This window comes from Pleurodeles waltl, chromosome 7 (genome assembly GCF_031143425.1).
Source record: "Pleurodeles waltl isolate 20211129_DDA chromosome 7, aPleWal1.hap1.20221129, whole genome shotgun sequence".
In the NCBI taxonomy this organism is placed as follows: Eukaryota; Metazoa; Chordata; class Amphibia; order Caudata; family Salamandridae; genus Pleurodeles; species Pleurodeles waltl.
This window is the reverse complement of record NC_090446.1, coordinates 1095289635-1095311994: the sequence shown is the minus strand read 5'-3', so window position 1 is coordinate 1095311994 and position 22360 is coordinate 1095289635.

Sequence of the window (22360 nt, the reverse complement as noted above, 5' to 3'; positions counted from 1 at the left end):
AGCACAGCAGCATAAATGCTGCAGGGCTGATGTTGGCAACTTTTCAGGTAAAGTTTAAAACTCTTTACCTGAACAAGTTATATTAAATCCAACAACTGGAAGTTGTGGGATTTATTATAACAATTAATATGATACCAAACTCTTTGTATCTGTTACTTAAGGGGAATTTTAAAATTAAAATAAAGTCTCCTGATTCTATCCTATGGAGGCCATTCACTACAATGAGGGGAAAAAAATGTGGCTGTTTTTACCTCACCAAGGCTTATAAAACTATTTTTATAAGGTCCCTGCTTATAGTTACATGGCACCCAGCCCTAGAGGCACACAGGGCACACCTTAGGGGTGACTTATATGTAAAAGTAAGGTAGTTTAAGACTTTGGAACTACTTTTAATTCCAAGGTCGAATTTGCATGTAACTTCAATTTAAAAGCAGCCAGCAAAGCAGGCCTGCCTTTACAAAATGACACTGGGCACCTCAGCAGTGCACCTATGGGGGCACTATCTATGCTGGGGTCCCTAAACCTCCATGCCCTACTGTAGGAAAGTCCTTTTTTTTGCCTGATCACCCCCACTCTTTCTGGATAGGTACTGGTGGTTACTGACTCTTGGCTGTGCCCTGGGTACTGCTTACCAGTCCCAGGGCCAGTGCTCTGTGTAAAATGGATATGCAAATTAGGCTAATTATAATTGGCTAAGTTAACCTACCTATAAGTCCCTAGTATATGGTAGGGCATGTAGGTTTAGGGACCACAGCATAGGTGGTGCACACCTAGGTGCATTGCTGAGGTGCCCAGTGTCATTTTAAAAGCAAGCCTGCCTTGCTGGCTGCTTTTAAATTAAAGTTATATGCAAATTCGACTTTGGAATTAAAGGTACTTCCAAAGTTTTAAACTACCTTATTTTTACATATAAGTCACCCCTAAGGTGTGCCCTATGTGCCCCTAGGGCTGGGTGCCATGTAACTATAAGCAGGGACTTTATAAAAATAGATTTATAAGCCCTGGTGAGGTAAAAACAGCCAAATTCGTTTTTCCCTCATTGAAGTAAATGGCCTTCATAGGCTAGAATGGGCAGACTTTATTTTAAATTTTAAAGTCTCCTTAAATGTTACATACCAAAAATTTGGTATCAAATTGATTGTTATAATAAATCCCACAACTTCCAGTTGTTGGATTTAATATAACTAGTGCAGGTAAAAAGTTTAGACTTTACCTAAAAAGTTGCCAATTTCAGCTCTGCATTGTTTTTGCTGCTGTGCTCTGATTGGCCAGCCTGCAGCAGCTTCTGCCAGGCCACTTTAATGAGGTGTGAAGTGGCCTGGCTTTACACAAAGGAATGTGCTTGGGGGAGAGAATCTCCCCTCAGCAGATGGGGAAGCAGGAAGGGGGAGGGCTGCCAAACTGGTCTTCAAAGGCAGAGAAGGACATCTGGAGCACTCAGCAACACCCCCACATCCTGCAACCCCAGACAGCTAGGTGCCCCCTTGATTAGATTAGGAGAGGGCAGGAGAGGGGTGTGTTTATGATTTTTAGCCACACCAGTGGGTGGGCTCAGCCAGATCTCTCCTCTAAAAATCAGATTCATCCATTTTGGATTTTTAGAGACTGTTGCCTTCTGGGATGGATTTTTGCCACACTTCCCAGGAAGTGGTCATCACAGGGGGACGACCCTGTCCCTGATTGGAGGACCAGGGCCCCCCTGCTTTTCACCCAGGAGCAAGGATAAAACTGGCAGACCTGCACCCACGCCTCAGATCCCCACCAAATTTCAAGAAGAAAGAACTACAAGGAGAAGAAGGACTGCCCTGCTGGACCCCTGGCCTGCACCTGGACCCTGCACTCAGAAAGACTGCACCAGCTGCACACTTGGGCTTCACCACAAGAAGGACTTTGCCTGGCTTCCACTGGTTCAAGGAGGGACTCCCTGTTTGCTACAGGTGAAAAATTGCTAACCAGAGTCCCCTGCACCAACTCCTGAAAAAGTGACCAGCTGACCACTGCCCAGTGGCCAAAAAGGAGTTTGCGCCAGGTGCACTCTGGGAGTTGAAGTCCGCACTTCCCAAGGACCATCACAGAACTTCTGGACCCTTGGGGTGAGCTGTGGACCCCAAAAGAACCTTAAAAGAACATCTGGGTGAAGCCCCAGAAGTTTGGAAAAGATTGGAGAAATTTTAGAAAAAAGCTCCATAAAGTGACCGACTCGACGCGGAAATTCTAGCCGGCTTGCCTCAACCGCGACCCGGCCTGACTTCGTGGTTCGTCCCGGTCAAGAAAAACATCCGAAAAAAAGACTAAGTCCGAACGTAAAAAGTTGACCGGGACCTTCCAGCCATCGTATCCGAGAAGGGCTCCACGGACGTCGGATCAAGATCCAGGTTTACCCCGGTCGAAGGATTTTCATCTCGAAAAAACGACTAAGTCCGAAGGTAGAAATCACCACCGAGGAAACCGACTTCGCGTATCCGGACAAGGGCTCCAGGAGGTCGGATCCAACTGGCAGGTTCGTCCCGGTGAAGAAAAACTTCAAAATAAAGACTAAGTCAGAAGGTAACTTTTTAACCGAGGCTTCCCGCGACCTGAAGCCGAGCAGGGCTCCATCGCGGTCGGCCTGAAAGTTTGACTTTGTCCCGGTCCTGGTGCAACCAGATGACCCGATTGGCGCTTTTTCTTTCTATGCGCTAGAAAATAATAATACTTTAAAAATTCATATCTCCGGTTCCCCTGAACCGATTTTAATCGTTTTTGTGTCATTTTAAAGATAAAAATATAAGCTATTTTTATAAATTGGTTTTGGATTTTTAAACTGTTTCCTGTGTTTTATTTAATTACTGTTTTGTGATATTTGAATGCTTTACACTTTGTCTCCTAAGTTAAGCCTTGACGCTCGATGCCAAGCTACCAAGGGTAGAGCTGGGATTAATTTACTGAGACCTAACTGTACTTATGTGGAGGTTTGTGGCTTGTTGCTAGGTGTAGGTACCTACCTGCCCTACCAATAACCCATTTTCCAACATAATTGGAAGCAGCAACGGGATCCTGTACTTGTGTTCAATATCACGTTACAGTTTTAGATAAAACAAATTAAAAATCCTTTAAATTGTCCTAGTGCAAAAATTGTTTTTAATTTTTAATTCTAATTTTTTTTAAATTAATTTGGATTAATTTCAATTATTGAATTTTTGTAATTTTTCTAAATTCTTGTTTCCAATTTTTGCAAAAAGCTTTTGTTGACACAAAACTAGGGAACCATGGAGCTTGATCTGGCTAGCCTACCCACACTGACAGTAGTCCAGCTTAGGGGGTTGTGTATTGAGAGGGGGTTGCCTGCAACCACTAATCTCAGGAAGGAAATCCTGATTAAATCCCTGACAGCATGGGCTGAGGCCCAAGAGGTAGAGACAGAGGAAGCTCCAGAGGAGGAACCAAAAGAGGATGATGCTAACTCTAACCACTCAGGGGAGGAAAGGCATCAGACCCCAAGTGAGGAAGAGGAGGAACGGTCCTCACTGGACACAGTCACTAGGGGCAGACGAAAGCTAGTGGTAGGAAGAGGGTCCTTTCAGGAGGAGAGAACCCATCCATCAGGGAGAGAGAGCTTTAAGCCCAGCTAGCCTACATAGCTTTGGAGGCAGATAAGCTTGCCCTAGAAAAAAAGAAGTGGGCAAGCAAAGAAAAAAAAGATGGAAGCAGCGAGAAAGAAACTGAGGTGTCCCTGGGTGGGGGTTTTGCCCCCAGATTACCCAAAGGGGTGGTTCCTGCCTATGTAGAGGGGGATGACATCGATAAGTGGCTGGGGGCCTTTGAGAGGGCCCTCCAGATGAGGAAAGTCAAGCCTCAGTACTGGGGTTCACTCCTTTGGGAGTTAGTTCCCAACTCTGGGAGGGATAGGCTCCTAACCATGAGTGGGGAGGATGCAGACTCATACCCCAGTATGAAGAGATGCTTGACTAAAAAGTTTGGTCTAACCCCAGAGCAGTATAGGCTTAAGTTTAGGGACACCCAAAAGACAAGCACCCAGTCCTGGGTGGACTTTGTGGACATTTCAGTGAAAGCACTGGAGGGCTGGATACAGGGCAACAGGGTAAGTACCTTTGAGGGGCTGTACAATTTGATTATGAGGGAGCACCTTCTAACTAATTGTGTCCAAGAGAGGCTCCGCCAGTATCTAGTAGACTCTAGGTTGACCAACCCCAGAGAGCTGGGGGAGGCAGCAGATGACTGGTTAAGAACTAGAGTTAACCAGAGACCCCCAGGGGGTGATCAGAAAAAGGGAGGACATGGTTCTTCTCAGGGGAAGAACCAGGGGAAAGATGACAAAAAACCCAAAGAGTCCTCACAAGAGTCCCCAAAAACTTCTCAGGGAGGGGGAGCCCCGAGCCAATTCACTTCTAAAGGGAAAGGGTATCAGGGAAAGAATTTTGATCCTGCTAAAGCAGGAAGGTTTCAGGAGCTTGCTAAGGCCGGCAAGTGTTTTGACTGTTATCAGCCAGGACATAAAAGAGGAGATGCTATCTGCACCAAGAAGCCCCCCACTGGTGGGCAATCCCAGGGGATTGCTAGTGTAGGGTTGGGGGTGGAAGTTGGCCCAGGGGTGGAATCAGGGTACACTGAAGTCACCTTAGTATCCGTGGGTGGGGTGGACATTGCAACTATGGCCACCTTACCTCCCATCATGCAGAGGTATAGGCAGAGGCCTAAAGTCAATGGGACTGAAGTGGAAGCTCTGAGAGATACAGGAGCCAGTGTGACAATGGTCACAGAAAAGCTGGTTTCTCCAGAGCAGGTCTTACCTGGTGTCTTCCACCAGGTAACTTATGCAGATAGCAGAACCAAACTCCATCCCATGGCTATGGTAAGTCTGGAATGGGGAGGTGTGACTGGCCCTAAAAAAGTAGCTGTAGCTCCTGCCCTCCCAGTAGAGTGTCTGCTGGGAAATGATCTTGAAGCATCTGAATGGTCAGAAGTGGAGAGAAGGGTCCATGCAAAGATGCTGGATCTCCCTGAATGGGTGTGTGCTGTGACCAGGTCACAGGCAGCACAACAGGGAAATGCTGGACACTTGGACCCTGGAACAATGGGCCAAGCCTCCAAGAAGAAGAGAAAGGGCACTGGGTCTGGCTTACCAGCCCCAACAAGTACAGAGGGTCAGGAAGAATCCAACCCTGAGGGGGAGGATCTGAACTCTGAGGGAGGGACACCTTCCCTGCAAACTCTGCCTGACTTGGCAGAACTGCAAGGGGCAGGTGGGCCCACCAGAGAAGATTTGTGCCAGGGACAAAGAGAGTGTCCCATTCTTGAGGGCCTGAGGCAGACTGCTGCCAGGCAAGAACAAGGGGATACCAGTGGTACCCACAAGGTTTACTGGGAGGATGGAGTTCTCTACACTGAGGCTAGGACCCTCAAAGAAGGGGCTACTAGGAGAGTAGTGGTCCCCCAAAAGTATAGAGAATTCCTCCTTACCTTAAGCCATGATATCCCCTTAGCTGGTCATTTGGGACAGACCAAGACCTGGAACAGGCTGGTCAACCATTTTTTTTGGCCTGAAATGTCAGAAAAAGTCAGGGAGTTTTGCAGCTCCTGTGTCACCTGTCAAGCCAGTGGCAAGACAGGGGACAAGCCAAAGGCTCCCTTAATTCCACTGCCAGTGGTTGGGACTCCCTTTGAGAGGGTGGGGATTGACATTGTTGGTCCCCTAGACCCACCAACTGCTTCAGGTAACAGGTACATTGTGGTGGTAGTGGACCATGCCACCAGGTACCCTGAGGCAATACCCCTCCGGACAATCACTGCACCCACAGTGGCTAGGGCCCTACTTGGTGTGTTCACCAGAGTGGGATTCCCAAAGGAGGTGGTCTCAGATAGGGGCACAAACTTTATGTCAGCCTATCTGAAAGCCATGTGGGAGGAGTGTGGTGTTACTTATAAGTTCAGCACACCCTACCATCCACAGACCAATGGTCTAGTGGAAAGATTCAATAAGACCCTGAAGGGCATGATCATGGGTTTGTCTGACAAACTCAGGAGGAGGTGGGATGTCCTCCTCCCATGCCTGCTGTTTGCCTACAGGGAGGTGCCACAGAAGGGGGTTGGATTCAGCCCCTTTGAGTTACTGTTTGGGCACCCTGTAAGAGGCCCATTGTGCTTGGTGAGAGAGTCTTGGGAAAAGCCTCTCAAGGAAGCCAAGGAGAATGTGCTGGATTATGTACTAGGCCTGCGGTCTCGCATGGCTGAGTATATGAAGAAGGCAAGCAGGAACCTGGAGGCCAGTCAGGAGCTCATGAAGCTCTGGCATGATCAAAAGGCTACCATGCCTGAGTATCACCCAGGACAGCTGGTGTGGGTTTTGGAGCCCATGGCTCCTAGGGCACTACAGGCCAAATGGACTGGGCCCTATCCAATCCTAGAAAAAAAAGGTGAGGTCACCTACTTGGTGGACCTTGGCACCCCCAGGAATCCTCACAGGGTCCTGCATGTTAATAGGATGAAACCCCACCAGGACAGGGCAGACATGACCATGCTGATGGTCACTGATGAAGGGAAGGAGGAGGAGGGTGAACCTCTGCCAGACCTCCTGTCCTCAAAGGAAAAAGATGGGTCGGTGGAGGGAGTGGTACTCTCTCCCAAACTGACAGATCAGCAACAACAAGACTGTAAGCAAGTCTTGAGACAGTTTGCTAGTCTGTTCTCCCTGACCCCTGGACTCACCAATTGGTGTGTCCATGATGTTGACACTGGTGACAGCTTGCCTGTCAAGAACAAGCTGTACAGGCTGTCTGACCAGGTCAAGGCCAACATCAAAGCTGAAGTGGCCAAGATGTTGGACCTGAAGGTAATTGAGCCCTCTGATAGTCCTTGGTCCAGTCCAGTGGTACTGGTACCCAAAGCTAATCCCCAAGGTGGGAAGAAAGAATTAAGATTCTGTGTGGACTACAGAGGTCTAAATGCAGTCACTAGGACTGATGCTCACCCCATACCTAGAGCTGATGAGCTCATTGACAGGTTGGGGGCTGCCAAATTCCTGAGCACATTTGATCTGACCTCAGGATATTGGCAGATTGCCTTAAGTCCAAGAGCTAAGGAGAGGTCAGCATTTTCCACACCAGAGGGCCACTTTCAGTTCAAGGTGATGCCCTTTGGGATGAAAAATGCTCCTGCCACCTTCCAACGGTTGGTGAATAGAGTCCTATCTGGGTTGGAATCTTTTAGTGCAGCTTATCTGGATGATATAGCTGTATTTAGTTCCACCTGGAGGGACCACCTGGTCCACCTGAAGGAAGTGCTTCAGGCCCTGCTTCAAGCAGGCCTGACTATCAAGGCAAGCAAGTGCCAGATAGGGCAAAGTTCTGTTGTGTACCTGGGCCACCTTGTTGGTGGAGGCCATGTACAACCTCTCCAGCCCAAGATCCAGACTATCCTGGATTGGGAGGCTCCAAAAACCCAGACTCAGGTCAGGGCCTTTCTTGGCCTGACTGGGTATTACAGGAGGTTTGTTCAGAATTTTGGGACCATAGTGGCCCCTCTGACTGAGCTTACCTCCAAGAAACAACCCAAGAAGGTCATTTGGACCCCAGAGTGTCAGAAAGCTTTTGACACCCTAAAACAGGCTATGTGTTCAGCACCAGTGTTACTGGCCCCTGACTATAGCAAGGAATTTGTAGTGCAAACAGATGCTTCAGAGGAAGGGATTGGGGCAGTGTTAGCACAAGTTAATGAAGAGGGCCATGATCACCCAGTTGCCTTCATCAGCAGGCGACTACTCCCCAGAGAGAAAAAATGGAGTGCCATTGAGAGGGAGGCCTTTGCTGTGGTTTGGTCCCTGAAGAAGTTGAGGCCTTACTTGTTTGGCACTCACTTCCGTGTACAAACTGACCACAGACCTCTCAGATGGTTGATGCAGATGAGGGGGGAGAACCCAAAACTGTTAAGGTGGTCCATTTCCCTACAGGGGATGGACTTCACAGTGGAGCACAGACCTGGGACTGCTCATGCCAATGCAGATGGCCTTTCCAGGTTTTTCCTCTTAGCTGATGAGGACTACCAGGGTGTAGGTTAGTACCCATCACCTTTCATCTGGGGGGGGGCAGTGTAGGAAAGTCCTTTTTTTTGCCTGATCACCCCCACTCTTTCTGGATAGGTACTGGTGGTTACTGACTCTTGGCTGTGCCCTGGGTACTGCTTACCAGTCCCAGGGCCAGTGCTCTGTGTAAAATGGATATGCAAATTAGGCTAATTATAATTGGCTAAGTTAACCTACCTATAAGTCCCTAGTATATGGTAGGGCATGTAGGTTTAGGGACCACAGCATAGGTGGTGCACACCTAGGTGCATTGCTGAGGTGCCCAGTGTCATTTTAAAAGCAAGCCTGCCTTGCTGGCTGCTTTTAAATTAAAGTTATATGCAAATTCGACTTTGGAATTAAAGGTACTTCCAAAGTTTTAAACTACCTTATTTTTACATATAAGTCACCCCTAAGGTGTGCCCTATGTGCCCCTAGGGCTGGGTGCCATGTAACTATAAGCAGGGACTTTATAAAAATAGATTTATAAGCCCTGGTGAGGTAAAAACAGCCAAATTCGTTTTTCCCTCATTGAAGTAAATGGCCTTCATAGGCTAGAATGGGCAGACTTTATTTTAAATTTTAAAGTCTCCTTAAATGTTACATACTAAAAATTTGGTATCAAATTGATTGTTATAATAAATCCCACAACTTCCAGTTGTTGGATTTAATATAACTAGTGCAGGTAAAAAGTTTAGACTTTACCTAAAAAGTTGCCAATTTCAGCTCTGCATTGTTTTTGCTGCTGTGCTCTGATTGGCCAGCCTGCAGCAGCTTCTGCCAGGCCACTTTAATGAGGTGTGAAGTGGCCTGGCTTTACACAAAGGAATGTGCTTGGGGGAGAGAATCTCCCCTCAGCAGATGGGGAAGCAGGAAGGGGGAGGGCTGCCAAACTGGTCTTCAAAGGCAGAGAAGGACATCTGGAGCACTCAGCAACACCCCCACATCCTGCAACCCCAGACAGCTAGGTGCCCCCTTGATTAGATTAGGAGAGGGCAGGAGAGGGGTGTGTTTATGATTTTTAGCCACACCAGTGGGTGGGCTCAGCCAGATCTCTCCTCTAAAAATCAGATTCATCCATTTTGGATTTTTAGAGACTGTTGCCTTCTGGGATGGATTTTTGCCACACTTCCCAGGAAGTGGTCATCACAGGGGGACGACCCTGTCCCTGATTGGAGGACCAGGGCCCCCCTGCTTTTCACCCAGGAGCAAGGATAAAACTGGCAGACCTGCACCCACGCCTCAGATCCCCACCAAATTTCAAGAAGAAAGAACTACAAGGAGAAGAAGGACTGCCCTGCTGGACCCCTGGCCTGCACCTGGACCCTGCACTCAGAAAGACTGCACCAGCTGCACACTTGGGCTTCACCACAAGAAGGACTTTGCCTGGCTTCCACTGGTTCAAGGAGGGACTCCCTGTTTGCTACAGGTGAAAAATTGCTAACCAGAGTCCCCTGCACCAACTCCTGAAAAAGTGACCAGCTGACCACTGCCCAGTGGCCAAAAAGGAGTTTGCGCCAGGTGCACTCTGGGAGTTGAAGTCCGCACTTCCCAAGGACCATCACAGAACTTCTGGACCCTTGGGGTGAGCTGTGGACCCCAAAAGAACCTTAAAAGAACATCTGGGTGAAGCCCCAGAAGTTTGGAAAAGATTGGAGAAATTTTAGAAAAAAGCTCCATAAAGTGACCGACTCGACGCGGAAATTCTAGCCGGCTTGCCTCAACCGCGACCCGGCCTGACTTCGTGGTTCGTCCCGGTCAAGAAAAACATCCGAAAAAAAGACTAAGTCCGAACGTAAAAAGTTGACCGGGACCTTCCAGCCATCGTATCCGAGAAGGGCTCCACGGACGTCGGATCAAGATCCAGGTTTACCCCGGTCGAAGGATTTTCATCTCGAAAAAACGACTAAGACCGAAGGTAGAAATCACCACCGAGGAAACCGACTTCGCGTATCCGGACAAGGGCTCCAGGAGGTCGGATCCAACTGGCAGGTTCGTCCCGGTGAAGAAAAACTTCAAAATAAAGACTAAGTCAGAAGGTAACTTTTTAACCGAGGCTTCCCGCGACCTGTAGCCGAGCAGGGCTCCATCGCGGTCGGCCTGAAAGTTTGACTTTGTCCCGGTCCTGGTGCAACCAGATGACCCGATTGGCGCTTTTTGTTTCTATGCGCTAGAAAATAATAATACTTTAAAAATTCATATCTCCGGTTCCCCTGAACCGATTTTAATCGTTTTTGTGTCATTTTAAAGATAAAAATATAAGCTATTTTTATAAATTGGTTTTGGATTTTTAAACTGTTTCCTGTGTTTTATTTAATTACTGTTTTGTGATATTTGAATGCTTTACACTTTGTCTCCTAAGTTAAGCCTTGACGCTCGATGCCAAGCTACCAAGGGTAGAGCTGGGATTAATTTACTGAGACCTAACTGTACTTATGTGGAGGTTTGTGGCTTGTTGCTAGGTGTAGGTACCTACCTGCCCTACCAATAACCCATTTTCCAACACCTACCATATACTAGGGACTTATAGGTAGGTTAACTTTGCCAATTATAATTAGCCTAATTTGCATATCCACTTTACACAGGGGACTGGCCCTGGGACTGGTAAGCAGTACCCAGGGCACAGCCAAGAGTCAGTAACCACCAGTACCTGTCCAAAGAGTGTGGGGGTGACCAGGGGAAAAAGGAGGACTTTCCTACAGGCGGCTGCAGGAGGGACAGTACCAGGGGATCAGCGAGGACTTGCAGACCATAAATAGCACCCTGGTCTCCATAGCAGGGGTGCTGGCAGACATAGCCAATATTATGAGGGAGACAGTCTAACAACAGTGGGCCCCTGCACACTAGCCAGACATCTGAACTGCCTTCCACCTCCGCTGCTGCTAGTGGACAGGAGGCCCCGCCACAAGACCAACAGTCCACCAGCAATCCTCCCCCTCCAGAAGGAGAACCACCCCGCAAAAGTTCCCTGTGATCCAGACTGAAGCCAGATACACTTGCCAAGGCCCCCACCAGGAAATTAGACTCTCCTGATTGTCACCCTTGTGTCCCACACAGTCACCCAGTCCACCTTGAACTGCCATTGCTTCCCTGCCTATGTACCCATGGACAATGCACCTGTGCTACAGATAGACTGGAAAAATACCCTGGACTTTCCTCCATCATCACCCCATGCCACTGCACTTGACACTCTTTTTCTTAGCACTTCAATAAACACCCTTGGAAAAAATAGACGTATGAAGTATGTCAAATATTTTCTAATATGTATTCATTTAACCATGTTTAAACAATGCAATTCAACTGTACAGTAAATGAGCATATGTTAATGACCTGTAGCTGGCTGCAGTGATCACACCAGTAACTATTGTGAGGCACCAACATCTGTAAAATGAATTGCCAAAGGGTACAGTAAGTGGGCATAGAAGTGGGAAATAACAGCATGCCAGTGCCACAGAAAATAAATATAATTATAATGATATGTGAAATAACACTATCTTACCAGTGTTTGATGACTGCTGTTCTGTAGTCCTCATCCTCTGCCTCCTCATCATCACTGTCAACAGGGCCCACTGCTGCCACACGGGTATCTCTACCCTCCTCCTCCTGCAGAAAAGGCACATGGCGTCTCAGGGCAAGGTTGTGCAACATGCAGCATGCCACCACTATCTGGCAGACCTTCTTGGGTGAGCAGCACAGAGATCCGCCTGTTAGAAGGAGGCACCAGAACCTGGCCTTCAGGAGGCCGATAGGTCCGTTCTATAATCCTTGTAGTTCACCCATGTGCCTCATTGTAACGTTCTTCTGCCCTTGTCCTGGCATTCCTCATAGGGGTCAACAGCCAAGATAGGTTGGGATAACCAGAGTCAAGTGCAAATATTGAGAGACAGCATTTAGCCACACACTATCCCATATGGCCCATACCATACACCAATATATACTAGGTGGGGACCAGGGCTCACCTATTAGCCACACCCTGTGCTTCTGTAGTTGGCTCATCACATTTGGAATGCTGCTATTCCTCAGTACAAAGGCATCATGCACCAACCCAGGATACGTAGCATTGACGTGGGAGATATACTGATCCGCCAAGCACACCATCTGTACATTCATAGAGTGAAAACTCTTACAATTTTCATTCACCTGTTCATTTTGACGGGGGGACAAATGCAATATGTGTTTCCTCAATCACCCCTATTATGTGGGGGCTATGTCCCAGTGCATAGAACTCGGCCTTTACTGTGGCCAAATCTTCCACCTGGGGAAATACAATGTAGCTGCACATGTGTTTAATCAGGGCAGACAACACTCTGGTCAGCACTATTGAGAACATTGGCTGTGACATCCCTGCTGCCCAGACCACTGTCACTTGGAAAGAACCAGTTGCCAGGAAATGGAACACAGACAGAACTTGCACAAGGGGGGGGTCCCAGTGGAGTGACGAATAGCAGATATCAGGTCAGGCTCCAATTGGGCACACAGCTCTTTGATTGTGGCCTTGTCCAGTCTATAGATGAGGATAATGTGCCTGTCCTCCAGTGTTTGCAAGTCCACCAGGGGTCTGTACATGGGGGTATGTCTCCACCTCCGATTCATCCGCAGCGGTAGCAATCTACGTGGCAAAATAGTGAGGAGCCGCTCACAAACTGAACAATCAGGCTACAACAGAACATTGCATGCTGATAATTTGTAATGGGTCAGTGTGAATTGTCCAGAATGTCAAAATTTTAACATTAACACAGCAATTATCCAGGGTTTGCCCCCCAACCCTAAAATGGCGTCCACCTGTCCTGTGTGGAGGGACAGGTGGAAGTGAGGTAATGCCACTGACGTTGTGCGCCGTTGCGGGAGGCAGCCAGGAACCACTGTGCAAATCCTCATTGGGTAACATTGGGCCCTATGGGTTACAGTGGCCAATGGTGATCTACGCCGGGGGTGACGGTACGCACCACTGCGGACTTGACTGCCATTTTCTATCTGATTCCTCACTTGCTACCTGACCTTCAACAGGAGAGGACCTACACTGCATGTCCTGCTGTGACCTGTGCCTGGAACCTGCCATTGCCCGTGTGACTGGGGAAAGGGCCCCTGTCTTCACTTCAGAGGAGTTGTAGAAACTGGTGGATGGGGTCCTACCCAAGTACGGACTGCTGTTTGGGCCTTCAGATCAACAAGTGAGTACACTGCGGTCACAATGCATGTGGCATGATTGCATGGAGTGGTGTGTGTGAAGGCCTCGTGTATAATGTCCTCTGGGCACCGCATTGGTTGTGTACTGAGCCATGTGTATGCAAATGGTGATGTGAAGGGGTGTGGTGGGCCATAAGTGTAACAGGCAGGACTGTCTGACTAATACTATTTTCCTGTCTGTATTGACTTTACAGGTCAGCGCCCATCAAAAGAAGGGTATATGGCGTGACGTCACCAAGGACATGTGGACCCTGGGGGTCTACGGCAGGTGGAGCACCCACTGTTGAAAAACGGTGGGAGGACCTGAGACACTAGGAATGGAAGTCGGCGGAGGCCCAGCTGAGGATGGCCCCTAAACGAGGAAGGGGTGCCCGTCCAACCCTGACCCCCTGATGGCCCGCATGAGCTGGATGGGTGCTTGAGGGTATCACAGCAGCCACAAGGGGGTGAGGACAGTGCCCATCATTACTACTAATGCCTGGTTGGGTGGTATCCGGGTGGTGGATGTGTGTCAGTGGGTGCCCGTAGGCCAGGCCTGACATTGCAGTGTATCCTTTGTCTCTTCCCCCCTTCTTGTTTTGTCACCCTGTCCCTATGTGCATTAACATCATCTGGCGGAGGAGCAGAGGCACAGGCGACAGAGGGAGCTGCATCCCTCAGGACCCAGGAGGCAGAGTCCACAGATGCTGAGGGCACAAGTGAGACGGAGGGCGAGGGGAGCACCACAGCAGACACTGGAGGGGATAGTTCAGATACCTCCTCCGATGGAAGCTCCCTGGTGGTGACGTACACCTCTGTGACCACCCCAGATATAGGTACATCCGCCACCCCCGTACTAGCACTGCCCTCCCAGCAGCCCCTAATCGAGTTGTCCATGCCCGTTTACCCAGGAGGGTGGATATCTCCTTCGCCCCAGGCACCTCAGGCCCTGCCCCAGTGAGCCCTGGTACCCCGAGTGAGGAGGCTATTGACTTCCTGAGATCCATCTCTGTGGGGCAGTCAACCATTGTGAATGCCATCCAGAGGCTGGCGGCCCAGATGCAACAGTCTAATGCATTCCTGGAGGGCATTCGCACTGGTTTGGCGGCCCAACAGAGATAAATCCAGGCTCTGGCCTCCTCTCTGATGGCAGCCATTGTCCCTGTTTCCACCCTCCCCCCTCCAACTTCCTCTTCCCAATCCCAATCTCCTCAACCCCATCCTATCCCAAGCACACAGGCAGACGAGCATGCACACAAGACAACACACAAGAGTGGTTCAGGCAAACACAAGCACCACACTTCATCCCACAGGCACTCACACAAACACCATCCAGATGCTGTCATACCAACATCCACTATTTCCACCGTGTCCCCCTCCTCCTCCTCCTCCTCCACCCCCTCCCAGTTCCGTCTACACTCACACCTGCATGCACTACACCATCATCCACTACCAGCATCACCACCACACCTAGCAGAACACACACCTCACTGGCAGACACCTCCACTACAGCCATGCACATGTCCCCTGTCCCCTCTCCCACTGTGTCTGTCCCATCTCCCAAGATACACAAATGCAAGCACTCAGACACCCAACAGCCATCCACCTTACAACAGCATCCAGCCCATGCACCTGCACCCAAAATCAGCAGACACCTCCTACAACCACTCACTCTTTCTCCACTCCCAAACCTTCTCCCTCTTCCCACCCCAGTGTCCCTAAAAAACATTTCCTATCCACCATTGACCTTTTCCCTACCCCCCCGTCCTTCACGTCTGGCCAGGGTGGCAAAAACCCAGCCAAGCACCTCAGCCACCCTGTCCACGGGCCCAGTCGTCACTATACCCACTTGTGGTGGGAAAGGAGCCAGGGCACAAGTCCTGAGGGTGAAGGAGCCTGCACCAGGCAGCCTGAAGACTAAGGAGCCTACCCCAGCTGCTGCCAGGAAGAGCAAGAAGCTTGCCACAGCTGCTGCCAGGAAGACCAAGGAGTCTGCCCCAGCTGCTGCCAGGAAGAGCAAGGATCCTGCACCAGCAAGCAGAAAGAGCAAGGGGCCTAGGGCTGGAACTGTAACAGAGCCCCCACCACCAACCACCACTGAGCAGCTGTCCGAAGCTGCAGGGGATGGGCAGGTGCCTCCCCCCACCAGGAAGAGCAGCAGCACCACCACCACAACTAAGCAGCCTTTCGAGGCTGCAGGGGATGGGCACGAGCCTCGTCCCACCATCAAAAGCAGCAGTATCACCACAACCACTGAGCAGCCATCTGAGGCTTCAGTAGATGGGCAGGAGCCTCCCCCCACCAGCAGCACCACCACCTCAAGTGAGCATCCGTCATCGCCGGCGGACGGTATGTAATCCTGCCTCCATGGGCTGCTGTGCAGCCTGCCTCCTGCAAATCCAGTGGGTATGACACCCACCTGAGAGACTGTGACCTTGCACTCCCCAGAATCAAGAGCACAGGGAACGGTGCCCCCTCCAGAACCTGTGGGTAAGACACCCACATAGCAAAGACTCCCCAGGATCGAGAGCACAGGGCACTATGCCCCCTCCAGATCTAGTGGGTATGACACCCATTAACTTGCTCACTGTGCCACTAGGTTCAAGATAGCCTGGCTGATGAAGGGTGATACCATGAAACCGGTCTCAGGATGATTGTTTCCAGTCCAGGGAGGAGCTGGCTTGGCAGTTCGTGCTGGACTGTTCCCATGAGGAACAGGGTCAAGACTGATTTGCATATGGCTGGGTCCAAACTAGGGTGGCATGGTGAGCAAAAGAACGATGGATTAAACCTAGATCTGTGACTAGGGGTGAGTGTTTGCATTGTTCAGCACTCTGTCCATGTGTTACTAAAGTTGCCCTAAGTGGGAAGGGTATGCCCAGACGTGGGTCCCTTGCTCACTGTGCCCCCGGATTCAAGCTAGCCTGGCTGATGAAGGGGGATACCCTGAAACCGGTCCCAGGATGCTTGTTTCCGGTCCAGGGAGGACCTGGCTTGGCAGTTCGGACTGGACTATTCCCACGAGGAACAGGGTCAAGACTGATTTGCATATGGCTGGGTCCAAAGTGGAGTGGCATGGTGAGCAAAAGAACAATGGATTAAAGCCAGATCTGTGACTGGGGGTGAGTATTTGTAAGACACCCACTAACCCCAGCCTCCTCAGGCTGGGTATGACACCCACCAACCCCAGCCTCCCCAGGATCAAGAGCACAGAGCACGATGCCCCCTCCAGAACCAGTGGGTAAGACACCCACTAACCCCACCCTCCCCAGGATCAAGAGCGCAGGACACAATGCCCCCTCCAGAACCAGTGGGTAAGACACCCACCAACCCCAGCCTCCCAGGATCAAGAGTACAGGGCACAATGCCCCCTCCAGAACCAGTGGGTAAGACACCCACCAACCCCAGCCTCCCCAGGATCAAGAGCACGGTGCACGATGCCCCCTCCAGAACCAGTGGGTAAGACACCCACATAGCCAAGACTCCCCAGGATCAAGAGCACAGGGCATGATGTCCCCTCCAGAACCAGTGAGTAAGATACCCACCAGCCCCAGCCTCCCCAGGATCAAGAGCACAGGGCACGATGCCCCCTCTAGAACCAGTGGGTAAGTTACCCACTTGAGAGACTGTGGCCTTGCACTCCCCAGGACCAAGCACAGGGCATGTTGCCCCCTCCAGAGCATGTGGGCAAGTCACCCACTTGAGAGACTGTGGCCTTGCACTCCCCAAAACCAAGCACAGGGCATGTTGCCCAGAGCATGTGGGCAACTCACCCACTTGAGAGACTGTGGCCTTGCACTCCCCAGGACCAAGCACAGGGCATGTTGCCCCCTCCAAAATCAGTGGTGTTGTTCCATCTGCCCCGTCCCTGTCCCCCTGAGGTGCATGCCTATTTCCAAACTGATGCCCCTGCAGTGTTCTCTCTGTGTTGAGGCAGGTGCCATGTGTGGCCTTGGAATTTGGCATGTGGCCATGTGGACAACGGACATTGTGGACTGGGCTATGTCCCTTTATATGTACATATGTATATATCTATTATGTTGCCTCACTTATTTATCTTGATGTGTTGTTCTCATTACATTCACTTTTTTAAAAACATTTTGTCCTTGCATTATTCATCCTGGTACGGGGTAAAAATATTTTAGTAATGCAGCTGATTGTGTGTATGGTGTGGGAAGGGGTGTGTCACTCTCTTTTTCCTCCCTCCCTACCTTGTGTGCTAGGCGGCTGTACTCACAGTCATCATCTTCGCCATCATTGGTGTTTGTGGTGGAGCAGCACATAGAAGACCATGGAGAAGACATGCAGCTCGGGCTCCATGGCGGCGTGGTTGTTCCCTGTGTCTGGTGAGTTTTTTCCCTTCTGAGGTCTGTTTCTGTTCTGTTGATGTCGTTGGTACCGCCCCAGAAAAGGTGGCGGTTTGGCATGTCATAATATGGTCAATGTTCCACCTGGCTGTAGGCGGCTACCGCTGTGGTGGCTGTTGTTTCCACTCTGGCGGTCCGTGTGGTATATTGGCTGGCTGTCGGAGATTACACCGCCATGGTAATAATTTGGCGTTAATTACTGCTGGCCTGTTGGTAGTATTGCCGCCACTTTTACACCAACCGCCAGGGTCGTAATGAGGGCCTATGTCTTGTACACTGGGCCAAAACTAATAACAGCTCTACATCAGCTGTTTACATCCGATCAATCCAACAGGGCCCTCAGCTCAAATAACCTAGACCTCTCGGCTGTTGCCAGGATTCACAGTGCAACAAGTGGTGGCTGTTTGTTCAACTATCTTGCACCCAAGCTTTGGAACGCTTTGCCTATTAACCAGAGAAGGGAAAACAACTTTGTCAGCTTCAGAAAACAGTTAAACACTTTCCTCACCTAAGCCATCCCTACTAGTGCCTGAAAGCCAGTGCCCGGTAAGCACGCAGTTTAAAAACATCCAGTGAATAGAATAGAATAGAACAGGTTTAATGAAAATAGAGACTACTCCATCTCTGCCCTGTCTAAAACCCTCAGTGGCCCCACAGATTAAGTTCATCAGATGCAGACCTCTAATTCCACCCACCTAATTTAAATGGGGGGAATTAGAGTTCAAATTTCACTGCCCGTCACCTCCAGGAAAACCCTGGCAATAAGGGGCAGTGAAAACTGGAAATTGATCCTCTTGCCATGTGAGAGGACTCCCGTAGTTAGGGGAGCATTTTATTTTTTGTTTTCAAAAGAAAATCCTGCTTCAGGATTTTGTTTTTGAAAAAAAAGAAAAACAGTTGGGTGCATGGCTCAGTCATGTTGCAGGAGCTGTACAAAATTCTAAACAAAAATTGTGCAAAAAGTGTCAATCAACAATCAGAGTTTGTAAACAGCACTGACAGCAACCGCTGTGATGGAGGTTAATGACAATACTTTAGAAATTATCCTCAGCTTGCTGCCATTTCTAAATTTGGTGGGTGGCACCTCCGTCAGTGTTACAGAGTAATTCACTCCATCTTCCTAATGCAGAAATGGACTACATGCCAAAAAAATAAATTAGGCAAAACTTCAGACCAGTGCAAACATGGTTTCTGTATCAAACCTGTGCTCCATTACAGACTGCCTTAAACCACACCTAGGTACCTGTCAAGAGTAACCAGAAAACTCTGATTGTTGATTGACACTTTTTGCACAATTTTTGTTTAGAAATTTAAACATTCATCTCAGTTCTCACATTGATTTATTGTTGTATTGGTATAATTCTGTTCACAAAAATATTCTCTATTTTCATTAATTAGAATGATTGTTTTTATTGTGAGGTGTTTTTGACTTTTTAACTGTTTTGATACTTCTAAATGCTTTATATATTTTCTTCAGTTAAGCCTGTCTAGTCTGTTCCATAAATAGGCCTAGGTAAAACTTTACTTCTGCCAGAGTATTTTGAGTAATTTCAGTAATTACATAATACTCCTGTGATGTGAAATTATACGATTTTGCAAACATGAGTAATTAAGAGTAATTTGAGGTACTAATCTTATTGCAGTAGAACAGGAACAACAAACAGTAGGCAGCTGCAGGTGACTGCTGTTCGTGTCATGTAGCATTTAGATATTTTCTTATCACAAAATACATCCTTAGACCAATTTTGGACATGACAGTGCCTTTTGCACAAATAAAATAGCGTTAAATGCTGGGTTACACTTCCCACACAATTACTCATAACTACAAGTAATTTTCATTAGTTACAAATAATGACACTACCGAGAATTATGTCAGTTACACCCACCCCTAGACATAGCTACCAGGGGTTGAGCAAGGCTTTAAATTACTGAAACCTTTACTGGACCTAACAAGAATAGTGATATTATTACTTGTCGTAGATTACGATCCATCCCAACTCATAATCCACTTCCTCACAAGTAGGAGGTACTCATTTTCACCAGGCCATCAGAGTGCAGTTCTCTACTAAGTTAACAGACTCTATTGCCAAATATTTATTAGTCTTAAAATGTGTGTCAGACATTTACATGCGTGAAGAAGATTGCATTCTATGATGTGTCTTCTAAGGGATAAGCAATTTTGCTGCACATGCCGAATATGTCTGTACACCATTTTTTGGCAAAATGATTTATTTGAAAACACTGTGTATATATTGAGATTTAGACACTTCAGGGATCTCTCAGGGATCAAGTGAATGATGAAAGCATACACATGAAACTTAATCCTAGCAGTTTGGAACACAATATTGGGGCTATTCAGAGTAAATATATTTAGAATCAAGCAAACCTTCAAACTTCTACTACTATACACCTAAGATTGATGTCCATAAGGGGATCATGTTATTTGTCTAAGTAACTCACACCATCCAACCTTATTTAAAATGCATATTCTGATGTACTTTTATCATATTTAGAACCACCAGTAAAAGGTTGGCAGCCTTGAACAGAAACAAATATAAATGGCCCTCACATGCCAGGAGACAAATTTCAGGGTATCAGTTCTATTAATCTTTTGTTTTTGTAAAGAAAACTTCTTTTGCAGTTTTTTTTTAAAGAGATCACTTGAAACATTGTGGGCACTCAGCAAACTTGCAGTGTCCTCAGAGAAGCATCTGTAGCAATAGAACCTCTGAAATCACAGGGCACTCCATCAGGCACAAGATCTACGAGTTTGGTGACCATTAATTTTCCATGTTGCCTTAGGTTATAAGGTGGCACAGATCTCATAGATCTCGTGCCTGGTGGACTGTTCTGTACTTTTAAAGGAGCTACTGCTACAGATGCTGCTGAGAAAATGTAATGTTTCCCATAAATTATTCATGTGGTATGGAATGTAATTGTATTAATATCTACTGTTTAGTTCTGTTCTCATGATAAGAAAAAAGATCTAGCAGGCTATAACAAAAGGTTTGCATGCCAAGGGTGCAGGATTCAAGTCAGAAATTGCTGGAACCAGCTAACAACATAGCATTATCTGGGAGGTCCTGCCTGGAGAAGATGAAGATGCACTACTCAATAAACCCCTAGTATGCATCACTCGAGGTGGCCTACCCTGACTTGACAGAGTATCTGCAGGTCAGAGCGCAGCAGCAAAGGAACAAGTCTAAAACATGATAGAATTAGTGGTCTGTTGTATCAGATGTTGACCTTGTGTAGTGTTTGACTTACTCCAATGCAGGGATGGAGTACATTTAAGTCTGCTGCGTCACTTTTATGGTGCTAGAGAAACTGATGGTTTATTTGGTGAATAGCAATTGTTTTACTCTTGTGTGGGTGTATGATTTGTATTACTGCATTCCTCCCTAGACCTCCACTTAAGTTTTGCTTGCGCCTCTAACTTTGTAGCAAAATCTATGCTTATGTGCATGGATACCTCTGCCACTGGGGATGAGATTTCTTAACTGAAAAAAGAAAAAGCGAGGCAGAGGTGAAGATCTCCAGCCGTAATTTGTGAATTTTAGACTGTGTGAAGCAGTACTACTATAGTGTACTTTATATACTCAAAAATACCTTTTATGAGTTGGGCCTGTTGCTTTTTGGGATTGATGTTAAGTTCATCATGTTTGTCAGATGTTTGCTAAAATGACATTTGTATTGCATGCACAAGTCATTTTTTATGTCATAATTTGAAGGTTTCCTTTATTTCTGTATTTAACTTCACTCTTAAACAGAAGGTGGCCCATCTCCTGAGGAATTCTTGGAGCCAGAAGGACATTCTAGTGGTACAAAAGGACCACGTGGCACAGCAGGTGAATGGGTTGGCATAGAGGACATCTCAACAGTGGGATGGATGATGATTCACATGATGCTGTCCAGCCCATAGTGGTGGCAGTAGTGACTGTGACATCTTCTTCTGGAGACACTACCACTACCTCTACCACTATTTTATCAGGAACACCTGCTGAGAGCCGGCCTCAGCCGCTGTCGCGTAGGCTCTCATTATCCTAATGAGACTACTGGATTTTCGGGTAGCAGGGTGGTTCACAGTGTGGGGGACTAAGTCTAACCCACGGAGAAGGACCCTTGTCGCCCTCAATCCGGTTTTGCTCCGGCTAACTAGCAGTGCCTCATCTCTCCCAGAGGGAAGGGATGATTGGGCAGCCGAGAGCATGACATCTTAGGGCTTCTCTGGGAAGTCGTGGTCACTCAGATCCCAACCAGTTCTCTCATACCAAGTGTGGTCTCATATACAAATGACAGAGGCAGTTTAAGTTTTACAGATTGATTTAATAAAACGACTGCATTTTAGATAACAAGGCGTGAGCCGCAATAACCAGAACCATACAAAACAGTAGGATTGAAATAGTAATGAGGAGAGTGAAACATAAGAATAACGCTATCATAGTGCTACTAGATTACGTTCTCTCTTCTAAGTTCTATTTTGAGCACAGCATGTTAGGCTCTAAACCTGCCTTTCAGGTTCCCCCGGGAGGACATCAACCCTCATACCTGAGCAAAGGCCTGTGATCTGGATCAGCATCTGCAACAGGGCAGTCAGCGTCTAGTTGTGGTTCCCTGGTCGGAATCTCCCTCTTACGTGTAATAGGACTAGGAAGTGTTTTTATACTTAACACGTTGGTGTTCTAGGAAACGTCCCTACGTAAGAGTGTGTTTTCTATGAACCCTAAAGACTAAACTCCTACCACATCTATCGTCAGTGTACCAGACTGTA